Here is a 7,218-nt window from a genome sequence, read left to right on the forward strand (position 1 = left end):
CTTGTGAAGGTATCCAACCACACATGTTCTCTTTACATCATCAGGCTACCCAATTCGAACGTTTCTGTACCAATTGAGATGACCAATGAAACTCTCTCTGAAGTTTTACGTGAAGAAATTGCAAAGGTATATATATCCTGGTATATTTCTTTTTTTTTGCTACAATATAATTAAAATACAGTGTGCGATGTTCGACCGTTATTTTAGGCCCTGTAATTATTACTGGTCAGTTCAGGCAACAAGAGCTGAGTAAAAGGTAAGAGCTAATCTAATAGAAAATGCATCAACCCTTGCTGTTCACTCTGTTTCCAATCTTTTCCTACTAAAATTTAGGGCGTTTATTCAGTTGGAGAGTTATTGATGCCACACACGTTCGAGAAACATATGGTTCTAAAAGATGGCGAGATTGTTATCGAAAGTTTCTCAGTTCAAGGTAAAATCTATTTCACCCTGTCCCAGTGGCCCATTTCTTTTGTCATTCAATTCAAACTTCATACTTCTAGAAAATATTCTAAATAGCTCGCTTTATTCTCAATAACAATACATTTTCTTACTATCGCCCAACTGGTCTTCAAAAAAACTCCAATTGGGACACAGAGAAAAGGGTGTTTTACTATTGATATCCTTTGTTTAATGACCCCCTATCCCAGACCTGCTTGGATTTTTCACCGTAACAATAACAGACCAACCAAACCAAAAAACCAACCAAACTCGGTGAGGATTGATATTCCTTTCTATGTTTCTTATAGCTAGAGATTTGTTTTTTTTTCGGGCCAAACATTCTGTGGGAATGGAAAAATAGCACATTTTTTTGCCACGGCGATTTGGAATCGGATTCAATCGGATTCAATTTTGCTTTTTGAAGGGGCATAGCATCGAGGAAAAGCTTTGTCAACAATTTTTTGTTTTGTATCCGTTGAATACCATGAAGATGCTAATATAACACCAATTTTCAGGTCATTTCTTCCATCTCGTTTTTCTTAAATTGAATTCCGATGCCGTATAACCCTTTGGGGGACTTTTATTTTATTTATTTATAGAATTATATTTCACAGGTCTATCGACCTCTACGAAATAATTTTAGATTTATAAATTGTCTAATTCTTCATCTGTCGTCCAGTCGTCAGAAGATATGGACAGAAGAGAAGACGTTGTTTTGGTCTTTGTCCTAGGTTTTCGAACTAGGCGAAGGTTTGTTCTAGGGCTTCCTCTTACATGCCAAACGAAATCGTCATTTTTTGAATTCATTTTTTTCGCCTTTTGACACATATCTTTAATAATTTTTCTTTCGTTGATGGTGAAGTCGTCTGTGATGCTAAAGCCACCAATTTCATTGAATCGTTTCAGCTTATGCAGATTTTGCATTATCCGTTCTTTTTCCTCTATACTTTTTAAGATCAACTTGATTGGACGCCAATGTAGCCCTTTTCGGTTTTGTCCAATGCGATGATGGTGGGACGGTTTGATATCTTGAACGCCAATGTTACCTAGTATACCTTCAATATCTATTTGTCTTGTTCCTGTTGTTCCTCTTTGTTGTCTACCTCTAATTCCACCATTCCATGTATAATAATATTTCGTTTTCTTGATTCGATGTCTCTTTCTTCATTCTTGTTTTCTTGTTGGTGTTCTCTCACTGCTGATTTGAAATTATCCTTGTGTTTCTTAGTTATTTCAGCGTATGTTTTTTCTGATGTTTTCTCTATGTAATTCGTCGTTTGCTTTATTTCTTCTTTTATAATCTGCTTGGTTTTTATTTCAAAGTCAGCCATCTTATTGGTTAAGATGTTTTCGATATCGTTCTTAAGGCTGCGGTTCTTGGCTAGCTGGTTTTTGAGATTTTTAATGACGTCGTCCTTCTTCTCAATCTCCCTCTGCATCATATGATACGAGTTCTCACCTATTTGACTCATTAGAGATCGTGTTATCCGCACGCAATTCTGACATAGATATTGTTCGTTATAAGTGTTGGCAAAAATTTGCAGCTGATAAAGCGGTAATTGTGTGCACTCGTAGTGTACCATGCGGTGGCATTTTCGGCATTTTAGACGGTTTTGGTCATCATCATCTGAGCAGGAGGTGGGAGTGCATGTTTGGTTTTGTTTAGCTTCTTCAAATGGTTGTTTTTCTTGCTTTTTGTCGGTTTTTTCGTTCATGTTTTTGATTTTTTTTTTTTTTTTTTTTTTTTTTTTTTTTGTGTATCCCTTCGGCGGAAAATTGAGTCTAATTTTCAGATATTGAGTTAGTTTAAGAAATAAGAACATAAAACTAACTTGGCTTTAGCTATGCTAATTGAAGAAAAAGAAATGAATCCGGTAAATTCATAGTTCCTAACTCAAATCACCGTGTGCAGCGATGGTATGTTTGTTACATCATTTTTTCACTTGGAAAAAGAATTGAGTATAATTGTCCAGTTGGGACGAAATTTTTGTCAATTCTTCCAGTGGAAAGAGCTCCCAGTGAGAAGGGGGTGTTTGAAGTATTTTTTGAATTGTGTTTGCAGAATAAAGTTTTTAACCTTTTGTTTTTTTTGCATTATTTTTGATTTTTGATGGGAATATGAATGTCCAGCGAGATACTTCATTGTGGAAGATTATTTGCTGTGCTTTTGTTAATCTCCTTGAGGTCCATCACTGAGTTTTAATTATCTTATTATTTTTAGGAAGAAAGATTCCTCTTAAAGAAATACGGGAGTCATTTTTACGCTATCACCGGGAGTACTTACGCTTGATTTCAGACGAGGATTATAGCTCCATGAGTATCGAAAAACTTGAATTTGAATTTGAGAGGCTTGATGAACCTTTTGAAAGAGACCTGCCAAAGGATAAACTTATCGAACGTCTTAAAAATTTCCTGACATGCTGGCACGACGGTTCATCGATATCGAATCATGGTCACCTTCAAATCACTTTTAACGTTACCTTCGACAAGGCCTTGTTTTATACGAATGAAGAGTACCGTGAAAAGTTCCGTATGTATTTTTTAGTTAAACTAAACATACCCATGCATTTCCTATTCCTCTATTTCTTAACTTCTCGTTTTTAAAACGTATTACATCAGCTCAGTCTTGTCTACGGCTATGGTAATTACGCTAGTCAGTTAATGAAAGCATAAAATGTTTTCTTATAATTTCAGATAAAAACGTGAACGTTCAAGCAAAAATTAAATCTCCAAAGATGTATTTGCTAGCCAGATGTCCTTCAAATGAAGAGCAACTTTTCTATTGGAAGACATCAAGTCGTTGAGCTTTGACTTAGAAGTAGATGGAACAATAGTTAAAGATGTCATGCGCTTTTTTAAAGGTTTGTTTTAAAAAAAACCCATGGTGTTTATTATAAAACTTATATATTTTTCTGATGAGACTAATCAATGAATAAAAACAAACTTTCCCTGTTGTTTGAAGGTCTTTTAGCCTTTGAAAATTAATTCTTTTACATCTTTTACATTCATTTACAATATCACTTGCATTAAACTCAGCCAAATTCAGCTAGTTGAGCTAATTACCCCACAATATATTACTTATAGATTATATTTAAATCTTTCAGGTGACGGTCCAGCTTGTCAGACTGAGTGTGGGCAGCAAAAAGGTGGTAACTATTTTTGTTGGGTTTGTCCTATATTAGCATCACGATCTAATGACTTCACACACTCAAACAACTTAGATTATCTCACACTTGAAGATCGTATAAACAACGTGACTTTAACTAAAACTTCTAAACAAGCTGCTCGTTCGAAAAGGACCATTATTTTTCAAAACTTAGCATGGCAGACCTTAAAAACGAGTTACAAGGCAGAAAAATTCCTATCTGCGACGCTGAATCGACAAAAAAGCCTACTATGAAAGAATTAAAGTTGAAATTGTCTGAAAAAATGTGTGGAAACCATCGTGTCCCGGCGCTTGTTTTTAACCATCCAACTAAAGCTTCTATATCAGATAAACGCACAGTCCAGTCAATTTTACGCCTACATAACGTTGGTTTCCACCATTATATCCTTTTAAAAGAGCAATTCCCACAACCAACTAAACTAACACCACGAAAATTCTATGGCCAATATTACCATTCTCTGACCATTCACACCCCTCTTCAATATCGAATCATTGACGGTATCTCCTCAAACGCTGAAGAAGAAGATCGTAGTTTCAACGATCTAAAGGCCTTTGCAAATCATACGTCAAATCACCATGCAGATCACATCATTTACAATTCTTTTATCCGATCTCAAGCTAAAAGCCAAGAACCAAAGCCAACAAACTACAAAGAAAACATAATCTCAAAAAAAGCTCGCAACCTTCCACCAAAGCTTGACTCATTTTTTTATTTTGAGGAGATACAAAAACACGAGCGTGACTATCAGACACATTTAGAGCGTATCGCTGACTATTTACTTTTTGGAAACCTTTATTGGATTAAAACAAACAATGGTATTAAGTTTTTCGACATCACCAAGATCAATTCAAAAAAACTGAAACATCATTTTCGTAGCTTTACAATCAAACAAGAAATCCAATACTTGAAAGAATGCTGGTCCAACTGTTTAAAAGACAGACACCGTTTGATTCCTGCTGCCAAAGGTAAATTGGTCGTCCTCAAAACCTTATCAGAATCTATTCCTAGCTCTCCCGAGACACGTGTTGAACCAGTCACTTCTAATCTATCACTATCATCTACTGTACTACTTAATGAAGCAAATTCACCGTCATCTTCACTAGATTTCGGCGTTCCCATTTCTCAAAGTACACCTCTTTTTCCACCTTACAAAAAAGCTAAATATACTCCTTCTACCAGCATTTCAACGGTCAAAAAATCATCATCCGATTCAGAAGCGCCTCAAAAACCACTGATCTCAAAACAAAAATCACCAAAGCCAGTCAGTAAACTAGAAAAAGTCGATGATATTCATTTTACAGTTAAAACCTTTGTTCAAAGGCCAACCGATAGAAGTGAATATAAAAGTAAAAGCGCTAAGCTCCTACAGTCAGTATTCGGAAAAATGGACATCATAAAACAATATGATACATTACGGTTTACAATGAAAAGTAAAAGATTCAGTTCATTAACCAAAGAAAAGTTTCAGGGTATTTGTGCTAAACTTGAGGTAATGGTGAAAAATGAAATTTCTAGACTTCAAGAACGAAAGAAGAAAATCGAACACGAGGAATTGAAAAAGTGTGACTATAAATCCTGTGCACTGAAAGGCTCTAACAAAAATTATCATGAAATGGTTTCACGTAAACTTGGAATCTTAAAATCGATAGTTCATATTTTTAGCTAATTTTTTCAGAATTTTACTAACCACAATTCATTTTTTATTTTATCTATTAAAAACGACGGTAGACACGCTTCTTTTATAAGAGCCAGTAAATTTGGCTGTGGCTCATTTCAATTCTTCTTATTTTCATGTTTAAATGTTCTTAAGCTTTTATTACTTTCAATAAGCCTGATCAGTTTCAAAACTTGTTAAGAGAAATAACCTGAAAAGTAACTTTTTTGCTGCAAAAAGGTCAATAATTCGAATATCATTGGCAAAATATTTGGTATTTGGAAAAAAAATTGGTGTTTCTAAAGTTTCAGGGTCGGATTGTTCTTAGTATTTGGTAAATTTCAGCCCTATATTCTTATGAAGTTGTTCAAATAGAAAAAAGCGTAAGCTTGGATATTCTTATTTTTTCAGCAATTTTCAGCCTAAGATGTTCTTAAGTGCGTTCTTAAATAAAGAGCACTTAAAATTGGTAAAATTCCTTCTTATAAACTGGGTTCTAATAAAAAAACGTGTATTTTTTTTTTTTTTTTTTTTTTTTTTTTTTTCTTTATTGAAACATAAACACAGGGTACATTACGAACATATAATACAAAATACTACTAAACATTAATATAGTCCCTCCCTCCGCTAGAAACTTAAGTTATATCGCCAGAGGCAAGGCTATGAAGAAAGGAAAAAGTAAAACAAGGTGTGACGTGGAGAGAGCTATGTTTGTAGTAGACTAAAATAACGCACCACTGAACCTTCCAGATTCATGGATATATTCAACGACAGAAAAAATTATAGTTTGATTTAAAATTAAAGTCAAGCTTTCATCACCGTATAATAAAAACCGACAAAAATAAGAAGGGTTCAGTGGGAGGAAAATAATACCTAAGTCTTGTAGTTTGTCGAATAGAGATTGTCTCGCAAGGGAATATATAGAGCAGTGCAGAAAAAAGTGCTGAGTATTTTCAACTGAGTTAGTTCGACAACCACAAAAAGGGTCTAAAGTATCACGAAAACCATGCCTAAACCCTACCCGAAGTCGATTTAGAAAGACTACACCTTGATTGTCAGAAACATCAAAAACACGAGATTGTTTGGGTCTCAAAAATTTTAAAATTGCATTCTTAAAGGTCTTAACAGAAGGTAGATCTCTTATATTCGCGCCCAGGACATTCCACTGTGATATGCAGTAAGGAAAAAAAGTATTACGAAAACGCTCAGTTCGTATATTAAGAGGATAAATAGGATTTCTTGTTCTTATGTTAACTGGCTCTGTAAGCCTTGCTGGCAGATAGTTACGTAAGTAAGACGGAGCTTGGTTATTTATGATTTTATAGAAAAATATCATTCTTCTGGCAAAGCGTCTGTCAGCAAGGCTTTCAAGGCCAAGTTCAGAGTATATTCTCTCCTGAGACGTTCCACGAAAGCAACCTGTGATAGCTAAGCAGGCATTATATTGAATGGATTCAAGCTTCTGCACAAAAGAGGCATTTCCTGGGCGGTCATATATGATATCACCGTAGTCAAGATGAGGTCTAATGTAAGATTTATAGATGGTAAGAAGAGATCTTCTAGGCACATGTTTGCGAAGTCTGTTAATAAGGCCAATACCTTTATTGGCCTTTTTTATCTTCTCCTCAAGATGGTAATCGAAAGAAAGTTTTGAATCTAAGATAAGACCTAGATGTTTCTGGTGCTCACTGACAGCGATGTTAGTGTTATTGAAGGAGATTACTGGAGCATTAGCAGGAGTGATTCTGCAGGTAAAATAGACTTCCACAGCTTGTTTAGAAGGGTCTGGGTTGAAAGACATCTTCCATTGACGAGCCCACTCACTTATCCTGGCAAGATCTCTGTTTAGTACCCCAAGGCTCAAGAGCTGGTCCATCACAAGGGAGAATAAGGAGGTGTCGTCAGCAAAGATTTTGGGTTTTGACTCAAGGTTTAATGGGAGATCATTAATGTAAA

Source organism: Clytia hemisphaerica, unplaced genomic scaffold, assembly GCF_902728285.1.
Source record: "Clytia hemisphaerica strain Z4C2 unplaced genomic scaffold, Clytia hemisphaerica genome assembly, whole genome shotgun sequence".
NCBI lineage: Eukaryota > Metazoa > Cnidaria > Hydrozoa > Leptothecata > Clytiidae > Clytia > Clytia hemisphaerica.